Source organism: Mus caroli, chromosome 1 (assembly GCF_900094665.2).
Source record: "Mus caroli chromosome 1, CAROLI_EIJ_v1.1, whole genome shotgun sequence".
Lineage (NCBI taxonomy): Eukaryota > Metazoa > Chordata > Mammalia > Rodentia > Muridae > Mus > Mus caroli.
Genome location: NC_034570.1, coordinates 54,709,258 through 54,724,755, shown reverse-complemented (window position 1 = coordinate 54,724,755; position 15,498 = coordinate 54,709,258). Strand labels below are relative to the sequence as shown.

The following is a 15,498-nucleotide window of genomic DNA, read 5'->3' as shown; positions in this document are numbered from 1 at the left end:
TGTGTGTGTGTGTGTGTGTGTGTGTGTGTGTGTGTGTCTCGCTCTCTTGTTCTTTCTCTGAAATAGATCTGAAATAGAGTCTCACACTGTAGCCCAGGCTGTCCTGGACCTCACTACATAGCTCAGACTGGCTTCAAACTAACAGCAATCCACCTGCCTCGGATTTTCCAGTGTTGATATCATAGAAATGAGCCACAACTGGCAACTATTGAAAATGTCTAACTCTATCAACTGACCCAGATTGTAGGTGCTCAAAGCTAACTTTTTAGAGTTTTGTAAGGAAGGGTGGATACTGAGCAATTTGCTGATCAACTCTTTGCCCTTAAGCCTTCAGGCAAAGCATATTTCCTGTTAACTCAGCTAAGTTGTGAAGATTCTTGGTATTTATGCCTTCCTCTTCCGGGTCCATACCCAGAGGCTGAAGCCCCTTTGTGCTTCTTTGCCTCTGGGAATGTGTCACAAGGAAGAAAGCAGAAGTTTCCTGCAAGATACTTCTCTTCTGGGTTTGTATTTTCAACCTCCTAAACCCACAGAAAAGCCTATGCTGGACTTGGTAGAGGGAAAGGGGAACTGGGTTTGCTTCCAGGGAGGAAGGTGGGTCCCTAGGAAGTTAAGAGGCTACAGAGCCCTGCCCTTCTGTGGCTTCCATTTCTCTCTACTGCCTCCCCAGAGACATCTAAGCAATTCTAGCTCACTGAGATGCCTGTCCATAGGCTGCTGTGAAAGCATCAACGTTCTAATGCTGTCACCCTTTATACAGTTCCTCGTGTTGTGGCGACCTCCAACCATAAAATTATTTTCATTGCTACTTCATAACTGTAATGTTGCTACTGTTATGCATTATAATGTATATAGCTGTGCTTCCTGACAGTCTTAGGCAACCCCTGTGGAAGAACCTCTCTCTTTAAAGCTGTCATGACCCACAGATTGAGAGGAGTCAGGCAGTGAGTACTTCCTGAGAACCCCTCAGGGGCTGATGGTGGAAGGGCATGTGGCTGTGTATGGTTGTGAGTTTGCTTAGCAAGGGAGATAAGGGACAAGGGAGGAAAACTCCAATGGTGACCAAAGTTGGATTTCTCTGCTCCCAAAGAATGGGGGACTCAGTTAAAATTAAATTAACTCCAAAAACCCAAACAAAAGGAGTTTTGAGTTTGGGGTTTTGCTTTTGTTTGTTTTTTGTTTGTTTGTTTGTTTGTTTGTTTTTTATTCCACACAGGATAATTGGAGAATTAAGATACATAGCCAGAACAAATGAATGCAGGTGTTTGAAATCACAGGGAGAGAAGACTTCTTTCCTAGATGAGAAAAAGCTTCTTTTCACCAACAACTGAAAGTATTTTCTTTTTTAAAAATCTGGTTGTTGCTTATTTGGGATATTTGTTTTGTTTTGTTTTTAATTTCCCCTGTGGTGAAGCATACATTAGGATACTTGAAAATGACTTTGGAACACATACAATGCTCTCAGTACACCACTGTACATTTAACTATGCAATCCTATACCATTCCTCTGGGCTCCCCATTCAAACGAGTGGTCATTTCATCCCTCACTCATTCATTCCCAGGCTCACAGACACCACCATTGCCTGTGTGCCTTTCCTATCGTGGGCTCATGTACAGTGCTTCCCCATGGCTTTAATAATATCCAGTTTCCAACTTCTGCTGTAGGTTGTAAAGTCTGTAAGATAAAAAGCTTTGAAAGGATTTATTCTTCCTGGTGCCTTAGTAAACCCACTATTTGAGTTCTACAAGATAGTATAAAGACAAGAACAGTGAATGAAAATATTAACCCTGATCCAGCATGATCCAGTATTATTGCCAACACAGCATCTCTCCTCCAAATTAAAGCCTAAATGGATACTGAGAAGTTACTGCAGAAAAAGAGGCAGAAAAAGAAGAAGAGAAATTTCCACAAGTATTTGCCGTTACTTCCAGAGCACAGTTTGGTGTTCCCCCCAGTATTGGCTTGAAGTGCATAAGCTATGATGCTTGCATTAGAACTTCTGAGAAAAAGCATCAATGTCTAGGCACAGAATATTGTTACATCTTGGGGGTTATATGTTTTGTTTCTAAATCATTTTTGTTGTTTAGCTTTTGATATCTGCTATGGGCTAAACATTTACACTCCCTCCTGATAGAAAAGAGGCAGGTGTGATATCGAAGACAGGAAAGGGTTATATTTGAGCATATTGTTTTTCCCCCCTTGGAGGAAAGCATATTAACAAATCAAAGGTTTTCTAATTTATCCCTGTATGTGTTTGAAATAATCCTTTCCTTTAGTTGAAGAAACAATTAAAAAATTTTTATGTTGAAAATAGTATTTTAATGTCATTAAAATTATTTTCTTCCTTCTTAATACCATTAGGCAGACTCACCCTTACTCTAGTTTCAAAGTGTTTGTTTGTTTTTTAGAAGTACCATAGAAATACACTATTCAAAGCTCAGAATTTATTCCATTGTTTGACTCTCTCACAGGGAAAACAATGTTCATTACATGGTTAGACATTTGCCTCCACTTCCATTCCAGTTCCTACAGAGAAGCCTAGCTCTGGTTGGCTAGTCATCTCAAGTGAAAGACTCTTTGTCTCTCTTGAGCTTTTTATGTTCTTGCAACTTAACAATTCAGGCTTTTTTTCTTCATCATTTTTCCTTCCCATCTTTATTTCTGTGGAGATGATGAGAAAACATGCAACCTAGAGATGGCAACTTCATGTCACCAAACTGTCCTCCAACACAGTAGGCCACAATGCTTACTTCTATTGAGGAATGTAACTTGAGCTATTATTTAACATGTTGTGTAAATAATATCAATCAATAGTGCTATAATTGAAGTTTTGTATGCATTTTTAAAGACAGGGTCTCATGTAGCCTAGCCTGTTTTTAAGTTTACTATACAGTTTAGGTTGGCCTTGTACGCCTAATCTTCCTGCCAGGTGTACACCACTACACCCAGTTTTGAGTGCAATTTTAAAGACCTACTATGTTCTTATCATCATAGACTGATAATCTACCTAGAGTAACCTCAAACTATAAAACATGGTCCTCTGAATGAGATGCATGGCACGGGCCCTACACAGCATAACCATTTGGAGAAGGAAGCCCTTCCTGGCTGACCTGGGGGACTTCGTGGAGAAGGCTTGCAAGATTGACAGGAGGCAGGTGAGGAGGGAAAGAGCAAGAGACAGTTCAGGGAGGGAGTAAGAGGAACCAAGAGCAGACCCACAGAGAGAGCCCAAGAACCAGGAAAGAGAGTGATGTGGGGTGGGCAGAGGAAAGACTAAGGCTTCGAAACCCTCCAGAAGAGCTAACTTGAGACTGCTACAGGCAATGGGAAAACTGGTGCAGCCTTAAAAAACATTCCTATTTCCATCTGTGATCTTTTTCTGTAAAGAACTGAAGCCACCATTTGGGGTAGAAAGGAGAAGCTATAGGCTTATATATCTAATCTAGATGTGACAAAAATTCGACTGTTCCTTAGACAAGCTGAACCAAGGATGCGAGCAATGCTAGAAGGGTCCTTGCCTCGGCTCTGCTTTGCTGTCATGTTTTCTACAATATTTAGAGTTACAATCTTCAGGGTCTGTTGGAGACGCCTAAGACGGAGACGAGAGGAGTAGAGAATGTCCACGGTATTGTTTGAAGTACCTTTGTTCGGGTAACACAGGGTCTCCTGTGAGCTGAATGAAAAGGTGCTCTGCTCCGTAGCAAGCTGAGTTGTTATCTGGGAAAAAAGGAACAGTTAAAAAAAAAATAAAAATAAAAATAAAAATAAATGGGCTTCAGATAAAAGGAAGGACAAACCAGATAATAGATACCTTCTACAGGGGATGTTTATTCCTTTTGCTGTTGATGTTTTTGATGGGTGGGAAAAATAAAAGCAAGATCATTTTGATTTTTTTTTTTTTTGAGACAGGGTCTCTCCATGTAGTGCCTTGGAATGCTGGAATGAGATTAAGGGCATAATTTTCCTTCCTATGTACTATGCTACTATAACAGAACAGCAGAGGCTGTGTGACTTATAGTAAAAAGAAATCTATTGGATCACTGTCTGGAAGTTGGGAAGCCCCGTATGAAGGAATTAGCTTTGGTAGGGGCCTTCTTACTGTGGGGATGGCCAAAGGACAAAGAAAACAAGAAGTGAGCCCACTCTGGCCAGTATCAGCTCTTTCTGTTACAGAGTCCCCATGAGCTAACACTTCCCATTGGACTCTCCCTCCCAACCCTGTTGCAGAGGAAGTCAAACTGCAGCAATGATTCTAGTTATTTACCTGGGTCTGAGGCAGCCACAGGGAAAGGCAAGAATTACTGGCTTTGAAGATGTAGGATTGGGTTAAAAGCCAAGGAAGGTAAGTAACCTGCTTCTAGAGGCTAGAAACGACAGTAGATTTACCCAGTGAACCCCCAAGAAGAATTCAGCTCTTTGAATATCTAACTTCAGCCTGCCAACATTAATGGTGAGCTTCTGACCCTCAGAACCGTAAGATAATGATGTAAACTACTTGTGCCAGCTGAGTTAAAGGGCATCTGTTATGACGATAAGTAATTAACGTAGTAATTCACGCACACAATTATGAATTAGAGCTCTTAATTTGTAAAAAAAAAAAAAAAAAAAAAAAAAAAACATCAAAATCACGATGTTTTGTGAGGTTGCATTTTCAAAGTAAAAATTTCATATCTTTTGGTTGACTTGTATGGGGAAAAAACTTACTTTGAAAGTAGTTCTGGTAGCAAAGGCTGGTTAGGCTATTATGCAAAGGTGTTTCAAAGAAAAAAGAGAGAGTTTGTGAGGGCGCAAGCCCCCAGGCTCCTGTGCAATCCATGTGCGAGGTTTGGAGAGGGATGGTAGCAGAGGGAACGGTGGAGACGCAACAGTGTGAGAACTTTGAGGAGCCCGACTGAAGGAACTCCTGTGCCAGCGCTTAGGCGGCGTTGGGGAGCTTAAGATGGAGGACTCCCTTTTTCAGCGGGGCTTCCTCTTCTCCACCTACCGTCAATTAGAGAGTCTCTGACCACACATACCTGACCTTACTTTGAAGATGACCCTGAACAAAAGCTTCCTGCAAGCGCTGCTCTTTCTTCCGGTCCATATGATAATTAGGTGCTGTGTTGTGACCAATCAGCCCTCCCCATCCATAACCATAGGAACCCTTATATACCTTATTCCTGGAAAAAAAACAAAATAAAAACAGAAGTGGTCTCTCTGAATCTGACTCCCACAGGTTCTTTCCATCACACTCAAGCCTTTCCTAACCCTGCTCACCCACTGCTTCTGCTCTCTTGGCCCTCATGGGTGTGGTCAATGACCCATGAAGAACAGGGAGACCCACAAGGCAGAACCATACACTGTGACAGAGCTTGCCTCAAAGCACTTGACTGAACAAAATTCTAAACATCAGCTGTTCATCTGCTTATTGTTTGTTTTTCCATAACATTTTTTCAGTTGACTTTTCTCAAACTGTTTGAGGAATCAAATAATATAAGACTGAAAGGAGACAAGGCAGAGAATTAATTTTTTTTCTTTTTTTTTTTTCTTTTTTCTTTTTGGTTTTTCGAGACAGGGTTTCTCTGTGTGGCCCTGGCTGTCCTGGAACTCACTCTGTAGACCAGGCTGGCCTCGAACTCAGAAATCCACCTGTCTCTGCCTCCCAAGTGCTGGGATTAAAGGCATGTGCCACCACCACCCACCCAAGAATTAATTCTTTAACTCACTCTTTGCTCCTCTTGATGAATCCTACCACCCGCCCCAAAGTGGTAAATGATATGTAGACAACAATAGAAAAGCCAAAAATTGCTTTTGGTAAAATAATAGATTAATAACTTCCCCCAAAACATAGCTTGATTATAAATTGCACATATATGCATACATATGCTATGCAGTATGAGAAACTTAGATAAATAATTTAATTTATACATACTGAGTTCCTTGTTTACATCTTCTTTGGCATACTACAGATGCATATTTATTCAATGGAAATCTGAGACACAGATGGATGTGCTGAGATGATAGATAGTATCCATTTATCATGTTCACTGCAATGTACTGGATTATATACTGTTAAGGAGTAATGCATTAAACATCATTGAGCATATTATGTATTATAATGTCAACAAAAATTTTGTTACATATAATATTCATATATATGTGTGTATGTTTCTCCTTTTCTCCTCCTCCCCCTTCTCCTTTCTTCTTCTTCTTCTTCTTCTTCTTTCTCTCTCTCTCTCTCTCTCTCTCTCTCTCTCTCTCTCTCTCTCTCCTTTTCTTTGAGACAGTGTTTCTGTTTCTCTGTGCAGCCCTGCCTATCCTGGAACTCTGTAAACCAGGCTGGCCTCAAAATCAGAGATCCACCTGCCTCTGCCTCCCAAGTGCTGGGATCAAAGGCGTGTGCCACCACTGCCCGGCTCTGTTTTCTGTTTCCAATCTTTCTGGATACCATCTGCAGGGTTGCACCTCTTCAGCCCTGATTTGTCACTGTGACTATAGTCCCTTCTGTTCAAGAAATATTTGAGGCAGCTATAATGAGCTGATTGTGTCCCTCTTAAAAGTCATATGCTGAAGCCTCAACTCGGGTTGCAGTATATTTGCAGATCAGAAGAAAGTCAGTTATATGAGTTATTGGGGTGTGCTCCAGTCCAGTATAATGGTGGTCTTTATTGAAGGATCTAAGCCACAGACACTTAGGAGATGATCTTGTGAAGACTCGGGGAGAATGTAGCCACCCCAAGACAAGGAGAGAAGCTTTGGGAGAAACCAAGCCCACACACATCTGATCTCAGACTTTGAGATAATACAACTATAAGATAATAAATTCCTGTTGTTTAAGTCACCCACCGTGTGGTATTTTTATGACCTAGGAAACCACTACAGCAATCTCTTTTCTCTCAAGCACAGTGATAGTGGGTAACAATAGGACCTTCAGCAATATAAAAGTGCATTTCTCAGCCTCAAGGATGATCCAATTCTGATTTCCAGAAACTAAAGGCACTGGTTCATTTGAACATCCCACCATCATTTCAAATGTAACTTGTCCAGAGTTGAACTTGTGCCTCTCAGCGTCCCTGCTGGTGAGCAAACTGTAATAGATGAGGAAAGGGCTGTAGCTCTTCCCTGTGGCCTCTCTGTCACCCAGTGCAGAGCTCTGGCCTTGACAGGCAGTCAGCCTTTATCTGTTGACTTGGCAGTGACACTGATCCTTTGCTCATAGCTATTCTTCCACCCTGGGAACCCTGAAGGCATCTTCATGCTTATGCTTCATGGACTCGTATGCTTATCCAACTCGTCACCTGTGCCTGTCAGTCTTTGCAAATGACATCCAGTTTCCTGCCTTTTCTCGTTGTTCAGCACTCGTGTCTGGATGAATATAAGTGATTTCCACTTTCCCTCTTAGTCCCACCTATTCTCTAAGATCTGCCAAACTTCTCTTGTCAAATCTCTTATCATTGTTTTGTTTTATAAATATTGCTGGACTTTACTGTGTGCAGTCTCCCGTGCAAGATGCTGGAGGAAAATCAGCATGAACTACTCATGGCCGCTGCCTTTTGAGGAACTCTTGTCCTTTCAAGAGACTTGCACCACCACTACATAGAGAGCCTTGAAAACATGCTACACAGCAGTAGCTTTGTCTAGAGAACTGGAGATAAAGAAGGAGACGTGACTGATCTGTCACAAACAAGAGCACTGTGGGGAAGGGAGGGGGGACATTCCAGAGGGAATCACATTGCAGACACAGACTTAGGGAAATAGTTATCAGATTCAAGCATGGGCTTGGTCACTTACTCTACTGCATTGTTTCCCAAGCCTTCTGCTTAGTCTTAGCGCTTCCATAAACCATCCTTCAATCCTATATCCCTAAATGGACCTCTCCAACTAACAAAACAAACATTCCTGTTATCTACTAAGAGTCACTTTACTACAGTATATTTGTGACATCATCCTCCCAACCAAAATGCTTTTCCTTCTGCAGAGTTGACTCCAGGCCTGACCATACCCCACTTTAAAAGGATACTTTGATGGAAGGTTTGCTTTCTGCCTGGTCTTTCCCTTTATGGACTTTCTAAAGCAGAGCATAACATTTTAACTTCAATTTCAGGCATCAAACACAAGTCATTCACTCTTTCAACTGATGTGAATGGTGAATTTCACAAACACAGTGTAGTTATCATGTTGAAAAGCTAGCTTTAAAACAGCACTCAGTATCTGTGTGTCATCAGAGAATTACTGGGTTCTGATTGGCTCCCTGCACCCACAGCCTGACTGACACGGACGTCAGAACATTCATAAGGGTTCAGGTTGTTACGATAACGGCTGTTGTGTAATAGTTTGCATTTGTTCCAAATAAATATCTGGAAATTCCCAGTTCTGTAGATTTTGTTGATAAAAGTGCCTCTCGGGGCTACTTGTAAATAATTTTAATATTACAAAGGATATTTGAAATATTTAAACATTTATATTATGTAGGGCATACAAATCCCATCTGTATAAAAGAAGCAGAGATATTGTTGCCAGCAAAGGTCATAAGTCCTGCAACTGTTAGTCTGAGAGGGTGAGGAGTGTCCAGAAGGGGACCCTGGGGCCCTAAACTCAACCACCATCACTACCCCAACTTTGTTTCCCCTGGCATTCAGATGTAGTGCCAGCTGAGTCTTTTACAATCTTAATTCCTTCCCATCCCAGTCGGTTTCTCTCTTCTAAACCTTATTGTACCTATAGCTTGTAATAGAGCTTTGCGCTTTGTTATTCTCTGGTTATTTTGGGAAGTTTTTATCTCATAAACTAAATTTCTTGAATACAGTGATCTTTCGAATTTAAAATTGACTTTGTGTACTTTGTGTGTTGTTTTAAAGATTTGTCCATAAATGTTGACTTAGTTCTTTTTCTAACACAAGGTCTCAGAGTATACAAACTGGCCTTGATGTCTTTTGTTTTCTTAATTTGGGGTAATTGCATACACACAGAAAGACATATAAGGTATTTTGATTACATTCACTTCTTCCAGATCCACCCCAACCCCTCCCAATTCTGTCCTCTTTTTATTTATTTACTTATTTTAAATAACCACTAATTCCAATTTGTGCTGCCCGTACACTCATGGTATGAGGCCATCCAGTGCAGATTGGATAACCTTCACAGGGCTACACCTTTAAAGAAAACCGAACCTCTGTTCCCCAGAAAGCATCAACTGTCTACAGCACCTCAGCAGCAGTATTGGCTGGCTTGGGCTTATGTGAGGTCTAATGTGAGTGACCATCGCTGCTCTGAGTTCATGAGCACAGCCAAAAGACACTGTTTCAGTTTGGTCCTCCTCAACCTGAGCTCTTACAACACTCCCTTTTAGGCAATGGTCCCTAAGTCTTGGGTAGCAGGCAGGGGGTGAATACTCCATTAACAATTATTCTTTAACCAGTACTTTAACCAGTTAGTTGTGAGTTTCTGCACTAACTGCCAGCCACTGCATAAAGATGTTTTCTGATGAGGTCTGAGAACTGCAGTTATCTGTGAGTAGAGCGATAGGAATTTAGAGGGATGTTTGATTCTATGTTCACTTAGCAAAACAGTAGTAGTAGGTCCACTCCTGTGGCCCAGAATTCTTATGTAGCCCAGGCTGGCCCTCAAGTCAGGATCCTTCTGTCTCACCTGTTCACAAGCAAGGGCTATCATAGGTGGCTAGTTCATTCATTCTAGTTGCAACTAAAGAATACAGATTTATTGCAAAAAAAAAAAAAAGAAGAAGAAGAAAGAAAGAAAAATTTAAAGTACATTAAAGTAAATAAATTATTTTTTTAAAAAAAGTATCTTCCCACCACAAATATCTGGATTAGAAGTGTCTTCCCAGATCAAATTATTTAGTTGAGAAAATGTCCTTCCTAGGTGTGCCCAGTAATTGGGTTTTAGTTAACTCAGATTTAGTCAAGTTGACAACCAAGAATAGCCATCTCATTTACAAAAATCTTGTCAAACCACTGTCCTTAAGAACACACTTTTGCATAGTAATGGACCAAGAATCCTTTGAGGTGCCTAGATTTATGGTGTGTGTGTGTGTGTGTGTGTGTGTGTGTGTGTGTGTGTGTGTGCAGGCACTCCATAAGCTCTCTAACTGTACCTGGGGCTTATCCATTTCTCAAGACTACCTGGGCAGTAAGTTTCAGGGATATTCCCATCTCTGAGCACTGGGATTAGGGGTACATACCACTGGGCGCTAATCTGAATTAAGATCTTCTTTGCTTAGTAAGCCCTTTGTAGATAGAGCTCCCAGACGCCTATGGTGATACTTTAGTGTATAACTGTTTAGCTGGGATCTTCCTTCTGCATTCTTATTTCAGGGAGGGTGGTTAACATCATCTACTCAGCTCCTCCTCCCCAGACAGGAGCTTGCTTGCCTTTTGTAGAGCTTTCTCTCTCATTCAATTCTCCAGCCAATTTTCCATGAAATTCTGTAGATTCCACCTTCTCAATATATCCGTCTCCCAAGCACCCTCCCCACTGTATTTCCTCTGCCTTGCCTTCGTGGAGACCTAGGTGATTCTCATCCCTCTTTTTGCTTCTATGCTTCAATTTTCTCTTGTCTCCAAACATACGCTCAGTTGTCACAGTGACTTAAAACAGCAGCTTGTGGTTTGAATATGCTTAGCCCAGGGAGTGGCACTATTAGGAGGTGTGGCCTTGTTTGGAGTGGGTGTGGCCTTGTCGGAGGAAGTGTGTCATTGTGGGGGTGGGCTTTGAGACCCTCCTCCTAGCTGTCTGAAGACATACTTTTCCTGGCTGCCTTCCGATCAAGATGTAGTAGAACTCTTGGCTCCTTCAGCACCATGTCTGCTGGATGCTGCTATGCTTCCTGCCGTGACTGAACCTCTGAACCTATAAGCCAGCCCCAATTAAATTTTGTCCTTTATAGTTGTCTTGGTCGTAGTGTCTCTTCACAGCAATGGAAACCCCAAGACACACTTCAAAGAGTTTATTCTTTATTATAAAGTTCAAACTCCTTAGTGTAGCACATGAGCTCTTGATTAATACAGTCCTTTCTACCATTCCCCACCTATCTGAACCTTCTCTGCATCTGTCCAGAAGAGCTGTATTTACTTGGGAGTAGCCTCTAGGGCATGGTAACACTACTAATGTTCACACACCTGCACAGACATTGCTGCCTTTCTCTACAATGCCTGTTCCCTCCTTATCTGGCGAGCTCCTGCCTGTCAGTCATTAAACGTGTAGTTTATCTTCACTGGGTAGGCTTTCCTGATCTGGGAATAGACTAATTTTCTAATACTGGCTCGCCTATCTCCTTTATCTAGCAGTCTGTGATTTCTGGGGGCTGGAGGCATCAAGTCTTTCTTGTCTTTACATTATTACCCCTTAGTTGGAGCCCAATAGACTCTAATTAAGTGAATAGATTATTTCATGGTTTAATGAAACCGATGAGAACCTGCTTATTTTTCTCAATGGTAGAAAGTGACTGTTTTCTAAGATTCATCTTAACTAACCTAAGCACATGTTGGGAAGAGCTGGCTGAGAGCTATCTAAAGAGCACTCGGGAGCCTATTTTGTAAGGAGGTTTCTGTAAAAGTGAGACTCTTCCTTGTGATGTGTTCAGTCTAGTAATAACATTTGACAACAATAGGTTATTTATTAGGTTTGGGCACCTAGGTATGTTTAATCTCAATAAACTTAGTCACAAGGGAAATGAAGAGGCTCCAGATAACATTTGTATGCATTGCTGATTAAAAATTTCAAAGCATTTGTTATTTATACAAAGGTCTACAGTAGATACTGCATGGGGTATGAACTGAATACGATATGCTATTCATTAAGAGAATATAGTGTACCGAAATAATTACAGGTAACAAATGATGACTGAGTTCAGCAGGGAAGAGAGGTCACAGGTACTGGACACTTCCACCATTTTTAGTTTAATGAGATGATGTTATTTTACACGAGATTATTGAAGACCTACTAAATTTAAAATACAAAAATGCATTTATTTCTTAAGTACAAGTATCTTAAGTGTGAAACAGACAATAATTGTATTGGACAATTATTTCAATCAGTCTGAAACAGATTGTGCAGCAGTTTGGAAAAGACTACTAAAAGGCTGAAACTACTCGGAACTCTTCAAGAATATCAGGAAGGAGAATGCAATTAGTCAAACTGGGATCTGATCCTAGACTAGAGGAATGAATACTCATTCTTAGAAAGATCGCCAGAATTTCGGAAATAGGTTATTTATTTATGTTTTTTTTTCTTTTTTCTTTTTTTTTTTTTTTGGTGAAAATTCAAGATACAGAAACGGTTAAAGAGCAGACAAGAAGACATGGAAAAAAGAATGCTGGACGTTCAATGCAGCCAATTCCAGACCATAGCTCAATTTCTTCAATGCTAACAAAGTACATAGCCAAGCAAAGGTAATTTCATACTACTTTTCCTTTCCTTTGATCAACTTTACATGAAGGTCATAATAAGGACGTAAATCGAAAGAAATCTAAGTCTGCCTAAGTCAAAATTGCATTAAAATAAGCAGCATTTGAGTAATTTGGAGCTTGGAATCAAACTCAGTATTTTAAGTGTAGTACTCAGGGAATACAGCTCAGGGCTCAGGAAAGATCGCCAACACCCTTGCTGAGAACAAATTCAGTAAGGGAGAACAGAAACCAGGGGCACAGATGAACAGGCTCTGACGTGAAAAAGGTAAAGATGAATGGAATAATGTCTGATCCCTGAAAGCTTTCCTTACACTGCACGAAACTGCAGAGTTTAAGCTAAAATGGGGTTTCCTAAGGCAGTGCTCCCAGATTTCAACAATAGTCGGCGAGTGCCTAAGGAAGCCCAGGGTTGGTTCTGGAGACGAAGGACACAGACGGCAGGCAAAGGCTCCCAGCCCGGACAGGTCTGCTCGTCCGCCCTCAGTCTCCCAAGACCCTGGGACCCGAGCGATTGGCCAGGCTTCCCGGGAAGGGCCACGGCGGGCGGGACCGCGGCGGGATTTTCCTCTCCGCTCATTCATTCTCTGATTCATTGGTTCCTGGAGGCGACTCACACGAACGCGCGCTGGAAAGGCAGGGCGCGGAGGACGGCTGCGGCTGGGTGCGGCCGGGCGCCTGAGGGGCGGCCGGTGGGGGGGTGGGGGTGCGGCTGTCCAGGCCGCGAGGGGCGCGCGCGTGCGCGCGGGCAGGCGAGCAGGAGAGGCGCGCGGCCGCCTGCGCCGGAAGTGAGCGGTGGCCGCGGCGGGGAGCGCGCGGCCAGGCGCAAGTCGGTCCGCCCTTGGGCCGCGCGGCCCTCAGCCCCGCCCTGTGTGCCAGGGCAGGACGCGCGGACTCTGTGATCCGCGCCGCGGGGCTCTGCGGCCGCCCCGCCCAGTCCCCCGCCGACGCCCGCTCTGTGGGTCGGTCAGTCAGTCGCCGGGCGCGCGCCGCGGGAGCTGCGGGCGCTCTCAGCGTTCGGGAGAGGAGCGTCGCGCCTGGAGAGGCGGCGGCGGCGGCGGCTGGAGGCACGAGCAGCTGCTGCCTAGCGCAGGGCTCCGGGAGGGCCGAGGGGCTGCCACGGTGAGTGCTCCGCCACCTGGCCCTCGAGGTCCGGGAAAGGAGAGGTCTGGGTGCCCGGGAGGCGCTGCCGTCTCCATTTTCCCGGCGCCCGGCGTGGCCCTCCGGGCGAGTGCGGACGGCTGCAGCCCGGGGCGGGGTCCTTGCCGGTCTGGCTCTCGGCGTTGGGCTGAGCCCCTCCAGGCGGCCTGCGGTGGGTAGGGAGTCGGCGGGGCCTGGGTTGCACCCCGCGCCCCTCGGGGCTGCACCGTGCAGACAATGAGACCTGGGGCCGCCTGGGGAGGTGCGGCAGGGCTGATACTCCGCACTAGGGCGCTGGTGGCCGGGGACCGCGGGTGGAAAGGGACTGGCTCCCGGTAGCCGCAGAAACCGGTGGCTGGGTGCGGGATTGTTCTAGCTTCCATGCCCTGCCCGCTTTCATAGATGAGTTCACTGCAGAGATTTAGAAAGGCGGGGCGCCTTCTGTGTCTTCTAATTAAGCCGGCAAAGTAATTGCTCTAGTGCTTTTTAGCTCCATCTCATCTTTCGGCGAACATTCCCGCCGGAAATCCAAACTGCAATTCAGTGGAGGACGGCAGAAAGAGGGAAGGCTGCCTAATAGTGTTGGTTAGGTTGCCTTCGTTTTAAGACACCTGAAACATACCCTTTTCTTATTCAGAGGTTGTCTTAGGCTGGCCCCCCTGTGTGAACTGGAAACTACTTGATCCTTATGTATCAGAGTGAAATAGGAGCTTTGGGAAATGGTTTGAGTTGCATGTTTCCTGTGTGTTGCATTTCATACATTTTGTGGGAAGAACAGTTTGGGTGAACGCTGCCTGCAGCATTTCTCATGGAGAAGTGGAGAGCCGCCCAAGTAGGTAAAGTCCTCCCTAAAGGAACTGTAAAGGTAGCGGGCTAGGGCTGAGGCATCATTCGATTATTAAACAAACGGTGGTATTGTGTTCGTAAGAATATTGAAGTGAGCACACAGTCACGGAAACCTCCTCGGGTATAGTGGGAGACACTTCTACAACACTTGAGTGGTGGAAACAGTGCGTTAGAACAGAGTAAAGTCACATTCCATGCGCTAGAATAGGCTAGCAACGTGATAGTGGACAAGCAAGCCATTAACCATGCAGTAGTTCCCTGCCGGTAAGCAGCAGTACGCCACCTGTTTTCCTTTCTAGCCTGTTGTCAAGAAGATTGAATAAGAAAATGTATGCAAAATTGGTAGCCCCTTGCCTGTCTCTGAGATGCTCAATACGTGTTAAATTAAATTCCTTTTCCTAAGGGTGAGGGCGGAGTGTCGGGTGTCTCCTGAGAGGGAGGGTCAGAAGTGAATGTTGGCAACAGTGAGTTGTTGAGGTATGTGTAGCATAAGGCAGCAAAGAAAAGGTTGATTCTACATTGAGAGATCAGTGGAGGGAAAAATCTGTAAGCTGCCAGTATAAAGTGGAGCCTTTTAAAGGTTGAATAATACTTCTTTTTTTTTTTTTTTTCCGAGACAGGGTTTCTCTGTATAGCCCTGGCTGTCCTGGAACTCACTCTGTAGACCAGGCTGGCCTCGAACTCAGAAATCCACCTGCCTCTGCCTCCCAAGTGCTGGGACTAAAGGCGTGCGCCACCATGCCCGGCTAATACTTCATTTTTAAAACAACGTTTTATTGTCATGTATTAATTATACATAATAGTGGGTCTCATCATGATCTTTTCATACATGTGCATCATATATTTGAATTTCAACAGGACGGGTAAGATTTTAACAGTATATACTGGGAGAAGAAGACATTTCACGTGTAGGTGGTAATTATCCCTTTGAATGAGCGGGACATGGTGGGTGGATCTTTCCTGTAGTCTGCACTGGGGAGGCTGAGGAAGATTGAAGTGAAGTCCAGGTCAACCTGGATTACACAATGAGAGCCCATCTGAAAAACCATCAAACCACGTAAAAAATAAAATACAAATCAAACCACATAAAAAATAAAGTAAAATCCA

The 15,498-nt window shown here is 43.7% G+C and overlaps 1 protein-coding gene and 1 long non-coding RNA gene across 9 annotated transcripts in view; one reads left to right on the top strand and one right to left on the bottom strand.

The window, feature by feature from the left end:
• Positions 1-3,613: 3,613 nt before the first annotated feature.
• Positions 3,614-8,100, bottom strand: LOC115030854. The gene is made up of 4 exons (XR_003836418.1): positions 8,001-8,100; positions 5,913-6,037; positions 5,017-5,160; positions 3,614-3,718 (listed from the first exon to the last, which is right to left on the bottom strand). It is a non-coding gene; the product is annotated as an uncharacterized LOC115030854 (long non-coding RNA).
• Positions 8,101-13,221: 5,121 nt separating this feature from the next.
• Raph1 (Ras association (RalGDS/AF-6) and pleckstrin homology domains 1) overlaps positions 13,222-15,498 on the top strand; it is an 80,788-nt gene continuing 78,511 nt past the window's right edge. For 6 of the 8 annotated variants that reach the window (XR_003837169.1, XR_003837168.1, XM_029479578.1 and 3 more), the window contains exon 1: positions 13,222-13,527. The gene's annotated coding sequence lies outside the window, so the exon portion shown is untranslated. The remainder of the gene's footprint in view (positions 13,528-15,498) is intronic. The other 2 variants (XM_029479580.1, XM_029479579.1) reach the window with 2 other exon arrangements.